Below are 14951 nucleotides of genomic sequence, written 5' to 3' on the forward strand. Positions count from 1 at the left end.
GCCGGCTGAATACAGCTGGGGTGCCCTGGAGGAAGGTGAGGAGGGGCCTGGCCACAGCCCTTCCCTCAGGGCTTGGCTCTGGCCTCTGCTCTCCTGGGGTCAGGACAGAAACCTCAGACCACAGAGGGAAGTGAGGGAAGCCAACGTGGGAAACAGGGGAGATGGAAATGAGCAGGCAGAGGTGCAGCACAGTAGGAGCAGGAGAAAGAAGATATTTAGCTAGGCAAGAGGCAGCTGATGCTTTGATGCTTTTTGTCAAACTTGTGCACATTTGTGAAGCATTGGTTCTGACTCATGGTCTGGGGAGTTTTGATCAAACAGCTCTGACTTTCTGTATTTCTTGGGGACCACACACTTTATACTGGGTTTGTGTTGTTCCAAAGCTGAGGTTTTTACCCCTTCCTTCTCCTGTGTGGTGATCACCATTCTTTTAAAATATTCTATCTGCTTAGGTTTCTTTCTCTTTTGAAGATTGATGCCAAACATTAGCAGTTAAGGAAGTAGGCTAAAATCTACTATGATACAGAAGGAGACAATAAAGCTCACTGCATGAAACTTAAGCAACAGTGATCAGACTCAGCTGCATTTCACCATTAACATAAACCAAGTGTTTCTTTTCCAGTTCTTAGTAAGCAAAGATGGTAACATAGCCTGTCATATGCTCTTCTGAAGTATACTTGTGCATGATTTTTCTATGCTCTGAGCTTCTGCAACTTTCTAATTTGTACATTACTGGATGATATGCCTGGAAACGTAAATACCCAGACGAAAATATAATTCATATTACAGGGTCTACATTACACTACATCTTGAAAAAGATTAACTACATTCTCTGCAGGGAATATGTATGTTAAGTTGGCTTGTTTCCTTTGAGGCAGAAAAAGCCTGGAGGAATGGAACTTTATACCCTTATAGCCTTTTAAACATTGGAAAAGATTTTCATTATTGACAGTCCTATCTTGTTAAGGCGTTTTCCTCAGAGGAGATACTGTCTTAGAATAGACTGCAGTGGCAAAGTTCAGAAATTAGAAAGTCTTTGACTGCAAAAAGCAAAACAATATACATGAGAGCACAAATGTCTTAGTGAAAAAGCTTTTCTAAGCAGAATTAAAAAGAATTCTAGAAAAATGTTATGTTATAGCATTTACTGCTTAAAAAGTGCCATGTTATAGTTGATAATGTACTACAAAATGGTGCTTTTTAAAGAAAAGACATTGTTCTATCTAAGAAAGAAAATGTGGGTTCCGATGAAATTTGAAAACCTGAAACTAGTACATTACATTGCAGGAAATGCAACTATTTTTTAAAATGGAACAAAGAGCAATGAAGGGAGAAGAGTTCACAAAAGTGAATTTAGAGAATGTTTCAGAAGTGAAGCTTCCTACCCAAAGGGCAAAGGAAAAACGGGTGAGTCAAATGAGAACATTTGATGACTGAGACAGTGATTTGTTACACAGGTCTGATGAGTGAAAAAGTCATTTTACAAAATTCAAGAAAATGAACTGCTCTATCAGTGGATCAAGGAGAAAATAAAATGAAAAGCCTTCTTTTAAGTTTTTGAGACTTGGTTGCTTTTGTGTTTCAAACTGAGAAAGCTGCTGTAGACTGGAATGGTGTTCAGTCACTTATTAAAGAAATGACTGTGTTTTGTGGAGGGTGCTTCAGTGCCTCTAATTATGGCAAAGGAACTGCTCTCCCTAGAAAGAAAAGTCTGGCTCCAACTATACTTCTCACTGTCTGAGAATGACTATTCAGCGCAATTAACAATTCTGTAAAAGTTTCCTTCAGAGACTGAAAAAATTCAGAGTGGGACAAATATTTGACATTAGGCTTCATAGCTTTTGACTCCTGCAGCTATTTGCCATGTGCTTGATTTTTACATGGTAAATATCTCACAGTAATAACTGAGGATTGTATAAAGTGAACCACATCTGTGAAACATGTACAAGTGCTTTCAGAATCAAGACAAAGGTCATTACTTCAAAGTTGTTTAGTTGCCTGGCTCCCATGGCAATGGATGAGATGGTATGAAACGAAATGTTTCAGAATAAAAATAAAATGTGAATTACCTTTGTTTGACTCCTTGCAAAGTATAAGATCTTTTGTAAATCACTAGCTGTTAGAAAGGTGACTTTAATTTTATTCTGTTGGTCATATCAGTACATCCTAATCTTAATCTATATCTATATCTTAATCACTGTGTTGTAATCAGGTCATGTCTTTCTAGTGTACTTCAAAATTAGTAATTGCCTCTTGTAATCAGGCTGCTGTGCTAATAGTAAAGTTTATTCTACAAGTTTTTTCTCTAGTTTGCATAGGAGAAAGAAAAGAAAGATTTAGTTTGTAATTTCAAGTCACTGTAAAATGATTTATTAATGTAATTTATTTCTACACTATATATGCTCAGATTGTTTCAAAAATTGTTTTTCTGGAAGGCAAAAATGAAAGAAGCAAAGGTAAAGAAGTGGCAGGGTAAAATTAGATGATGCAATATAGTCTTCACTATAAAAATAGTAAAAGTAGAAGCTATGAATTATAGGACTATAGTTACAAATATTTTCCCTCTTTTGTTCTTAAACACTGATACTATTATTTTTTCCATACACAAATTATACTGCTTATTTTTGAAATCTTGTATTTATAGCAAACCACCTCAAACTACATCTCTTTGGTCTTCCTTTGCTCTTGCTGGTTTTGTATTTATCATCTATTTTTGTGGTTTGGTTTTTTTTTTTTTTTTCTTTTCTACAGTACTTGAAGGAATAAAGAGAAATTATTCTGTGGCATAAATTCATAGCTATCATTTTGTGTTCAGTGCTGAAGTCTGAGCTGTCCTTCCTTTACTGGCAAATAACGTGTGTGTCTGTGTGTGTAAATATATCTATAAAAATAAAGGTGGAGCACTAACCACTTGAAATGCAGTGTTGAACAGCAATGCTGAAGGAGTGAGACAACAAATAGTGAGAAGCTCAGTAATTATTTGTCATACGCAGCAGAAAAAATAGCAGACATTTAAAATTAATTTTATAATGTGGCTTTTAAAATCAAAGCTTTAGCTCTACTACTTAAAAAATCACTTTTAAATACACAGCAAGCAGTGTGAAGTGGTAACATGTAATAAAGTGGTTTTAATGCAAATCATGATCATTTTGAGGTTGTTCTCCCCCTCCCACTGGCCACACATTGCACTACAGGGGAGGCTGGAGCTGTTCAGTCTCTTCCACTGCCTGTCTCCTGCCTGGGTGGGATGAGAGGAGCACAGGAACAGCAGAACAAGCACTTGGTGATCTCTGCTGGAATATGTTTGAGTTCCTATTAATAAAAAGCAAAGAAAAAAGTACTGCTGAAAATGTAGAGCAGGACAGCAGAATATTAAAATGCAGTAATAACCTATAATTTACGACCTAGCTCCAATTTCCTGAGGAACTTAGGTTAAACACAGTCTAGTTATTATCTCTAGAAGAGTGAGAGTAAACTGCTAAGCCACAGGCTGGAAGATCTCAATTTCTAGTAGCCTGCTCAGCAAGAGACCCATGAATGGGCACTCAGTTTCCTCCCTGTAATGGGGAGGAAGTAAAGTACAAAAAATGTCTATAATAAAATATAAAATAATGGAAAATTGTAGAAATAAATCCCTATCAAATTATATACAAACAAATACAGAAAGTTTCTCTGTACCCCATATCCCTTTTTGTTTTTTTTTTTTTTTTTCAGGTGATGAAATTGTGAGTTAGTGAAAAGCCTTACGTACTTACAAAGTACTAAAACCCATGAAGAAGCAACTTCATACTCCCCCGAACGTGTCTGGCTGCCGTGGAGAATTAGCTATAGTCTTTTTCATTTTGGTAGGAATGTAAACAACTTCATAACAGATGTTCTTTATAAGGATAGAGCCTGCTATTTGCATCGTGGTATCTCCGTTTGAGTGTCATATCCAAGATTTTGTCTAATTCCATCTGGAAAGGCTTCGTTGGATCCCTCTGGGTTACAAAAGCAAAGATTACTCTTTATGTTTTCAAGTCTAAGTTTTCTGTTGTCTTTGGTTATAACCATGCAGCACCTGCTTTCTTTGCTGACTAGTAACTGTGCTGTTATGTAGGTATCCACATTGTTCCTGAACTTAAATATATTCTTAAATACATTTCAGTTGTATCTTTTACTGGATCTAAGAGTCTGTCCTAAAACTTTTTTCCTATGCTCTTCTGTGTTATTTGGATAAGCAACACATGAGACTCTCATTTCAAAACATTTGTCAGAGCTCTTATTTATCTTGGCATAATGGTAGTAACTTTTCTAATGTAGAAAGAATTTTTAAGATCTGGAGTGCATATCAGTACAAAATACTGCTTTGGCTTCGCATCGTCATAGTAAATTTTCTTAATTATTTGGCTGGAAAACTGCAGTTTGCTTTGTATCAATACTGGTTATGACTAAGTTGGCACCTAGTGGAAGCTACAACAGAAATAGAACAAAAAAAACCCAAACCAAACCAAACAAAAACAAAAACAAAAACCCACCAAAAAAAAAACCAAACCAAACGAACAAAAAAAACCCCAAAACCCAACAATAAACAAACAGCCTTCATAGATTTTAATTGTTTTTATCTTCTATTTGTAAAAGAGATTGGCTTTTTTCTTTTGTATTAGCAGAAATGAAAATGAATTATCTGTTATGTTGTAATGTCCTGTAAGAAGATGGGTAACATTAAAACTTCTGAATAAAGGGCTGTTAAAGAAACATTTTGAGGACTGGGACTTTCATGCAAGAGATGTAATCTTGGATTGAAATAAACAATCTGTTGAAAATGCTTCATTTTAATCAATTAACTCTGGTATGTGTCTGATAACCATATAATGCCAGTATGCTAGCTTATCTCTGTCATATAAATTTTACCATGATCATAGAAAATCCTTAATGAACATTGAAACATAGAAAGTAATACTTCATCAGAAAAAAAATTTTTTTCATGCCAGTTGAAGTTCAGAAGTTCATATACAATGTTGATAAATTATTAGGTGAGCAGCTGTCATTTCTTCTAAAATATTTCAGAAGAGTTAAAAATCTTTGTTTGCTCCTTAATATTAATTTCTACTTGCAGTTATAGAAAAAAAATGTGTAGATGACTGAAATGAAACTGCTTTATTGTCTTTATTCATAACAGGATCATTGTTTAGTGCTAGGTTGGATAACTGTTAGACTTTTTCTATATGCATTAATGCCAAATTAGTTTCTTTGCATGCTGAAAATAACTCTCATGTGAAACCAAGAGCTGTCTGTTACACTTTCAGGCTTCTCTGTTAATAGTTTTCATAAGATTAATTTTAGGGTTCCATCCACTTCCCTGCTTAAAAAACTGACAGCTTCCTTGGACATTTGGAGGGCTTGGACACACAGCCATGGCCTGAATTAGGCAGCAGTAGGGATTATTCCACATTCCATGCAAATACCCAAAGCAAGGAAGCACTGCTTATTTGAGGAAGGGCTATTTCAGTTTGACTGAGACACATATCCTCAATCTGAAAACCTGCTCTTAACATAACTATTTGAAACTGCATGATCTTATAGAACCTCTCAACAAAATTGGACCAGATGGTATTTTTTAGTGACAAACTGTTTAGTAAAAAGTTTCCAGTTCTAATTATTTATTCAGGAAAAAAAGCTATTGCTCCTACTCCTTCAAAATAATTTCAACAGTTTTCAAAATGCTTCTTTCCTCCAGAATATTGTAGAAAAGGTATGTTCTACCTTTAGGTTTGAAAAGCTGCTTTGCAAAACCCAGTCTAATAAATAATCCCCATAAAACCGTGCCCTCTGTTTTCTATACAGCCCTTTGTGGGCAGAGGAACGTGTTTAATGAAGACTTAACAATGATAAATAGCACTATATAAACTTAACCGCCTATTGATATAGATATTATGCTGTGATTTCATCTTTTTTAAAGATGACATAAAAATAGAGAACCTATAGTTGTGCTTCTATCCCTTCCATATTCCTTCCCATCGATGCTTCTGGGAAATTAGCTATCTTTAATCCTGAAGTTTTCAAAGGCTTCATGGCACACATCTGCATACACATGCCAGGACTGAGCACACAGGCAGGATAATAAAAGCATTAAATCTGAGTAGAAAATCACAGCTGCGGTAAGCATGTATTATCAATTGTGCCACATTCATAAATTAATAATTTGCATTGTGTTCCAGTGACTTCTTTTCAGAAGCATTAAACACGCCTGTTCACAGACTGTGTGAAAAGAATGTAAATAATTCTTGTGGGTTTGTCTTTTTGCAGCTTGTCATTTTAGAAAGACAATAACAGAAGGAAAGCGAATTAGAATAAATTGCCAAAATGTTGCTTCCTTTAAAATAATTACATTTTTCCTATTTTGAGAATGAAATCAGAATATTTAAAATTCTCTCAGTAAGTTAGATCTTGGAATACAAAATTAATATCCGTAGCTGTTGCTGCAGAGTTTATAAAAGTGAATAACACAGAGTGGTTTCATACATGTTCTCATACAAGTTTTGGCCTGCTCCTCTTTCTCTTTTAAAAAAATCACATCATAACTACTATATGTCTGTTGGTGGCATTATTAACCTCCTCTTCCATTGCCAAAAGAAATAAATATAGCTTAAATACTACTTCAGAAGCAATTGTTGATTGTGAATACTATTAGGTCTTCCAGTGCTGGAAAGAGAAAAAAAAAAAAAAAGTTCTTTAATCAAAGAACTTAATGATGAACAGCCTGATGCACTCACATATTTATAATTTTTATTTATAGCAATATTCTGGTAGGACAGACTAAGTAGATGGCATAAGAAACATGGGCATGGAAGGCTAAAAAGCATAGCAGGGGATTGTCTGTTTTAACTCCACAGCTAGGACAGAGAAATTGCACAGGGGTTGCCTGACTCATGGGAACACGGAACCTCTGCAGAACTGAGCAGAACTTCTCAGGAGGTCCTGGCAAATTGCTGTCTTGCATGGCTCTCCCTGTCCTGTATTTATCTCAAATCAACACAACCATTTTCTCCACTCTTTCTGAATCAGTCATATTTTCTTAGCCTCTTGTTTTTGTTTCTTTCCGCATATTGTCCATCCTTGATGTTCTTAGATCCTTTTCTACTGGGGAGGTTCTTGGCCAGACACTCGCTATCCTGCCTGTGTGCATTGCATTTATCATTAAATGTACCATGTTGATCTTGCCCTTGGTGAGTATTCCACACAATCTTTCCTGTTTCTCACAGTATTTTGAATTCCACTTCTTCCCTCCAAAATTCTCTTCTTTTTGTCCAGCTTCTATCCCCTCCCCAATACTATATATTAAGTTGTGCACATTTTTGTAAGAGCACTGTTTTTCATCTTCCAAGATGTTAGAAACAGTAAGTAGAAAAGCACCTTGCTCAGACTTCTGTGGGTTCCCTTTTGTGAAGTCCTGAAGAGTAAAGAACTGAAAACTATTCACTCTATGCACTCTGATAATAGTGAATATTGTAGACCATAGAGACAACCAGGATTGCAGTTGTGCTGGCCCAGACCAAAGGAGTATCTAGTGACAATGACCAGCAGTAGAAGCCCAAGGAATGTAAGAACAAAATAGATATGACATGACTCTTCGTCCAGTATGGCCTATTTTGCAACAATTTGGATTTAGAAAAGAGTTTACATGTGAGAATATGATATAAGACACTGTGAAAATCCAGTGCTGTCAAAAATCCTTTTCCACTGTCAAGGTACAACACATTTACTGCTTCACTTCCATCCTTCTGGCCAGCTGCCATATCAGGGAAGGAAGTCAAGTAGCATGATGTGATTTGTTGATGATAAAACAAAGCTGACTAGTGGTTTATATTTGTTTATTTTTCTTCCAAGTATCTGCAGTATAATCGTTTAATAATTTATCCTAGTACCTTTCTTAAAACTTAATCCAGGTTAAAATTCTGCCAAAGAATATAGACAAACACTAAGTTTAGCCTGCCATATTTCTCTGGGAACTTCCCAGTCCTCTCTGAATTCTTTAAGATGGGCTATAGGAAATCAGAAATATCCTTGAATGGTTCCTGCAAATTTTTGTATGCTGAAAAGCAGGAGGACCTATCAGCATGCACACACCTAAATATTTAGTAAATTATTTCTATATTGTGCCCAATACTCCATAGTCCTTGTTGAAATTTGTGTAATCATGCCTCAAGACATAATTCACTTTTCTGGGGAGCACTGAAGGAAATAAGGGATGGAAATGTGTCAGTCTTCTCAGTATCACACTCCACACCCTTTCCTAGTTCATAAAGGATCTTCTCAAGAGTGATATAAAAATAGCAGCAGGGGCAAGAATTTAGCTGAGCTGGCTTGCACAATTAAAGCAAACATGAAATGGTTCTTCAGACACATTAGTATAAGGGAGCACAGAAGTAAGAACTAAGGAAACTTAGAATACCAGGAATGAAACGGGGATTAACTACAATCTAGGTATGATTGAAATATCAAATTAATACTTTGTCTCATTTTTCCATGGGGACAGTACAGGGACTAAGAATAGTAAAAACATGCTTAAAAGAATGAAGACAGGGCAATAGAAGTTTGCAGAAGTGAGCCATCAGCTAGACATAACCTACTTAGCATGATGAAGTGCAGAGGGTTAGACATTACCCATTTTAGGGCACTAAAAGAATCTGTAAATGCAAATGCTAGTTTGCATGCCGTTTTCTGTGTATTTGTTCAGTTCAGGGCTAGCTCAATACAACTAAAGAATTATAAAGTTATTCCCTGTATTCATAAAAGGGAGTAAAGGTGCTTGAGTAAAATGCAGGCATGATTGTTTGACCTCAACACTAAGCAAGGTCTTGGAGTAGATTTTTAAGGAAATAATTATCAATTACCTGGAGGTAAATGGAAAGTGGGAAAAACTACAACATGGTTTTATCAAGGGTAGATCATATCAGGTCAGCTTAATATCTTTCTTTGATAAGATAATTGTCCCAGAAAAGTGTAATGCAGTAGAGCTAATCTACCTTGATCGAAACAGGGCATTTTATTGTTCCTTGTGGGTAGTTATTTAAGGTGGAGAAAATCAGTTGTAATGCAAGAATTGTAAGGTGGAAGAGGAAAGGAGTAAAGGGTTATACTAAAAGAGGGTTTTGTTAAAAATGGAAATATCAAAATGAAAGGAATTTGCTAATAGAATTCCTCTAGGACTGATCTTGGTAGTATTTTTGAACTTGGTAAGTATGGCTATGGCAGAAAACTGGAATATGACTAGCATATTAAAAAAAAAGACCTTATGGACTGATAAAACGGAAAAGTATTAGTACAGGAAATAGAGCTGGGTGTTTGAGGACTAATATGTTCTTTTAGTGTATAACTGGTGTCTTGCTAATTGCTGGTGATAGTAAACAGAAAAGGTTTAATTCATCAGTCAGCTGTACGGTGACTAGGAGCCATCATTATGAAGCTATGAAGCAGTTTCAGGGTATCCTAGATGAAGGATTTTCAGTGAAGACAATAAAGTGTTAATATTGCTCTACAAGGCATTGGCAAGACAACTCTCAAAACATTGTTTACAGTTCTCATGACCCACATTGATTCACAGCAGGTGCAGAGTGGGATGGTTAGGGGAAAGGAGTACCTATTTTCTCAGCTGAGGTGAAAATAGCTTATCTGGCAAAACAAAGCTTGAAAGGGCATATGGTTGTGTCTTTATAAGTACATGTGGGGGTAGATGTGAGGGAAGAAGACATTTATGTTAAAGGATAACACTATTTCAAGATCAGGTACTTAGAAACAATTATGAATAAAAGAGAAATTTAAAAGAAAGTTCTTGGCAATCTGTGCAAAGCCCTGGAACTACTTTCCAGACAAGGTCATGAAGGCAAGGGCCTGAACTACTTCAGATGGAAATGTATAAATTAGTGAAAGGATATGTGTGACCTAGTGAAGTGATTGTGAGGCAGAATATAAAGTTTATAGTATAAAGCTTTGGATACTTACTGACATTGTCAGAGAAGTTTAATGGGAAACTTTCTTGTAACTTTTCTTGCACAGGCCCTAAACAGAAATGGTTTTAACTCATCCATGTGCCAGTTCTTCTATTCATCTGCATATACCAGGACTTTTATGTCCCTTCTTGGTGCATAGCATAGGAGAAAGGGGCTGCCCTTTCTTAAACGATAAGCTTGGCAGCAGGTGAAATTTGGGCAGGTTGTTTTGGCTGTCAGGTGTTAATTGGATATAACTCGCTTTCATCCTCAGGGTTAAATTAATCACCTGATGGGGATCAGGAGGTAATTTTTCTCTAAGTCATGTTGGCTGGGGTTAGGGAGGGTATTGTTTCCCTCTCTAATATAAACTGTCTGGCGTGTGATGTGAATTTTTACCTCGTGAAGTATCTGATCTTCCAGACTGCTAAGGTGTGGCTGGTCAGGATATCTCATTGCTTTAATATCTTCTACTGTCCTGTGACACACCTGTGTTTTTCAGCCTTTTATTCTCCTGAGATACAAGGGGTTGTGACTATAATATAGACATTATTCCAGTATACTACAAGACTTGTATCAATGTTTTCTCTTTCTGATCTTTCAAGAGTTTCCTCTGAATAAGAAAATCTTACTTTTTTGAGGTAGTGTGGAGCTGAGTAAGAGGCAGTCAAGGATACTTCATATGTATCAGTAAGTTCTGAAACAGAAAATGTTGATCATTTTTGTGTACCAGATATTCCTGAGACCTTATAGCAGTAACAGTCCTTTTAGCTGGTGATTCTAGCTCAAAGAATTTAAAAAACAATGTAGAGGTTATAATATTTTGCTAACTGGGATTATCAGGGCTATCTAGCTTACTAACACACTTAAAGGTGCCTCATCTTATTACTAAATTACTGAGGTTACTCAGAATTCATAAAATCCATTATAGAGTAACTAAAAAAAACACATTGTTTTTCCTCCTGAATTGGTTTCTTGACTGCTATTGCCTGAAAAGAAATACTTGAAAAGTGATAATGCTTTATCTCACTGAGTGTAAAGGGAATCTATGGCAATTAGGCTCCTTACTCACCTGTCATAGTTAAGTGGATACAGTTAGATGGAGTGTAAGTGCATTGTATTTATAATATTTAGTTCTAAGATTCCTTTTTACACAAATATGGATCATCAGACTAGAGGCCACATAGGAGATAATGGAGTTAAAAAATCTACTATGTAATTTAGTGTGAATTACTGATATACCTATGCTTGTAGTGGCTATGCTGATATTTTTCTTGCCACTAACAAAACCAAGATACTCAGTTTATGTCTGTATTGTTTCTGGACTTCTGCATAAACGCATTCCGAAATTGTGCAATTTATTTTTCATAACCTGTACAATGGTATCAATGTATCAATTCTGTGGTGTGGCTTATCCTTTGCAACCTGGGAAGCTGGAATTTGAAAGTTTTTCTTACAACAGAGATTACTAAATGGCAGTATAGTTAACTGCTACTCAGTCTGCCCCTCTCCTTACATTTCTTGTCAGAGAAATAAAATAGTAGATTCATAAGTCAGGTCAAATCTAGTCTGTTTCTGTTTTCTTGAGTGCTATCTTGACATATTCAGATAAATTATCTTTCAGTGAAGAGATGGCCTGAAACATATAGAGAAAATTAATGTCTCTAAACCTTCCAGTCCTCCAAAATCTTCATGTGACATTTGCTTTGAACTAAGGAAACACTTTGTTATCTGCTAGTGATGCAAACAGCAAACTCGCCAAGTAAAGTTTTAGTTTGTTCTTCATATTGTTGTCTCTGCAGAGTCCAGTCTGAGAAGCCACAGAACTGTTTAAGAAGCAGTTGGCAGTTGCATGGCATATGTAACTTTCTAAATCCAAACCCTTCATAGATGGAGAACAGTTACTCCCACGCTTCTAAGTCCCTTTTGGCTGCCATCTGGAACAGCAATAAAGCTCTATTTTTTTATTGTCATCTTAGGTACATGAATCCAGCTGAAAATAGTTTTTTTTTCTAATAAATTGTGTTATTAAATTTAAGCTGAAAAGTTTCTACTGAATCATTTTAAGTTTACATGGTTTAAGTCTTGGTTAGAAATATAGAATTTTTGAAGCTGATTCTGTCAGTTTGCATTTTAGAATTGTAGATAATACCCCTCTCCTACCACCCTCCCTTATTACTGTTGTCTAAGTTATTTTTATCAGACATTTATTTTCCTTTTATACCACAGGAAAACTTTAATAGATAAATGAGGACTGGGGAAGCCTTTAGGCTTGTGATATCAGAAAAGTCTTCCTGCTAATAGGACATCAGTATTTGCTGGCAGAAAGTTGGTTTCCTCTAATCCTTTTACTTGTGTGCTGTATGTGTTGAAGATCACCTCAGCCTGAGTAGCAAAGTGTCTGGCAATCTCCTTTCAAGGTCCCTGTTGGGAACAGAGCAGGGCTGAATTTATATTTACAAGTCCACCCACAAAATGGAGAGTGAACTCTACTATGTAGAATTGAAGAGTAGTGCAATACTTCATTGTTCACTTTAACCGCCAAGATAGTTTGTTTCCTTGAAAAGCTTTGGATTGAGATCTTAAAATGTGCTAAGAATGCAGTGATTTGGGTTGAGGAAGAGGAAAAGGAGGCTGATCTCTGTGGAAGGCCTGTATTGTTAGGAGCTCTGAGAGCACATCATGGTAAATGCATTCTGGAGGCTAGAGTATTTATGCAGGACAGGAAAGGTTAGATCCTGTTCCCTCACAGCACTAGGGGATTAAAAATCTTACTTTTCTAGCATGTTACCAGGCACGTCTTTCAGACAGGGGTATTGAACAGCAAATTGTACAAGAGTTAGGGGGTAAGAAAAAGAAGAAGCAGTGTGGTGCAATATGGTATGTTAATGATTATGATATGGTGCTTCCAGGGCCATTTTTGTCTGGCAACGGTGAAAAAATGTATCTAGAGTCTTCAGAACAGTTCTTCTACTCTGACATATTAAGTCTGAAGTATATTCTTGGTTTATTACAGACCAAGCTTGTCTTTTGTGTAGTGTCACAATTGAACCACGGTGGGTTTTATCCACACAACAAATGGTTTAAAGAAATGAGTTATCTTGGGGAGAGATTTAAGAGCATGGGTTCAGTATTCAGTGGATAAGATTATCTTCCAAAAGTCCACCATAAGTTTTTATTCTGTGCCTTAGGTATTGATTCAGCAACAATATTAGTCTGAATATATATCCCTAATCAAAATGTAATTCCTACTTCTAACTCTAGAAAAATTTACCAACCTAGGCTTCTAACAGATTCCAGTTGTACTGGGGAGAGGAATATATCTCTTTATTCTCTTTCCCAAGAAGGCTTTATGTTGTGATTATCATCTTATTTTATAGTACTATATTTCATTCAGGACAAATACACATCTGGTACTCTAGAACAGGAGCCAGCAGTAACTGCTGTATGCTGCTTCCTCTGAATTCCTGGCAGCAGACGGGCATAGAGAAATGGCTAGTATTCAGAAGGAAGGGAAGGGAGAGGATCTTTGAGGGTGATGTCAAGGTTTAGGGTCAGGGCCACCTACTAGACCTATAAGAGATGATCTCTGTTAACCCCTCACCCTGCCCAACGGGGAAGATAAAGGGAATACAGGAGAGAAACTTATGGATTAGAAAACTAAAACAGCTCTAATGAAAATAGTAACAATCAAATGGAATATGTACAAAACCAGTATCAAACCAAATCCCCTGAATGCAATTGCATCACTGTCAACACTGTTGCTGTGGGCCAGGCACTGGGGAAGTCATAGACTACTTGGCAGCAGACAGATTCAGGAACACAGGGTTTGGGATTGAGGGCAGAACAGAGTCCTTTTTGGACGCTGGCCACGGCAGAAGAGGGCTTGACCCTCATTATCCCTCAGCTTTATACAGAATATAATGGATATGGGATGGGATACTCCATTGGTCAGTTTAGGGCCACCTGTCCTGTCTGCTTCTCCCTGCAGGTGTGGCCTTTTACTTTCTGCACCCCCAGTGTGGTACACAAGATTTAGTAATGACTTTGATCTGTGTACCAATCCTTGATAGTAACTGGAGCGTTATCACTGCTAGGAGCAGGCACTGTCTGTGAAAATATGCCATTAACTTCAGACAGTGCAGTTCATTAGGGACTTGGCTGAAAAGTAAAATCACTGAACAGAATTAGTTGTGTTCTAACTCAAACCAGGACATGTTGCTTCTAAAAAGCCCTAAGATTATGAGTGTTAACAGGGAAGCACTGAAATAGGACTTCAACTGGGAGGGCACATTTGAGGTAAAATATAGTGTTTCTTTTCAACTAGGAACAGGGTGAACAATTCAAACAAAGCAGAACAACTCATCACAGTATTGAAACCAAAATGTAGTTTAGTAGTCATGCAGATGTTGTGGCCACCCTATGTGTTATGCTTTGTCTAATCACATGTCTATTATATGCCTGTGATTTATTAGACTAACCTCTGGACTCTATGCAAAGGGATTTTGAGGACATTATTTCTCAAGGTTTTCTAGATACTTGGTGAGCTTGCCTTTGCCTCATATAAGCTTCGAGGTATCTGGACAGCTAGGATAAATGGTCCCTGTGAAGGAATACATTGCATGGTGAGGCCAACATTGGATTTATTTCATATGAGCTGCATTTGCAAAGCTTAGGCATAGATTCTCTTGCCTTCTGTTACACAGAGACCTGGTGACCCTGCCTTGCTAAAGAGGTTTACGATATAAGGCCTAGTTCTCTCTTGTCTTTAAAATTTTAGACTTCTCTGGGAAACTGACTTTTCTCTAATCATTGCAGAAATAAAAACAGTCTTGAGTTGCTTTAAAGTACAGTAAACTCAATTCAGCAACCAAGTGTTCTATTTTAGAAACAGTTTTATTTCAGACGTGAAGCTGTCTTCCAAACTTTCTTTAAAACACCTTGTGCAGATAGCTTTGACAGCCCAGTCACATAATTATC

Source organism: Merops nubicus, unplaced genomic scaffold, assembly GCF_000691845.1.
Source record: "Merops nubicus isolate BGI_N331 unplaced genomic scaffold, ASM69184v1 scaffold1924, whole genome shotgun sequence".
NCBI classification, from domain to species: Eukaryota; Metazoa; Chordata; class Aves; order Coraciiformes; family Meropidae; genus Merops; species Merops nubicus.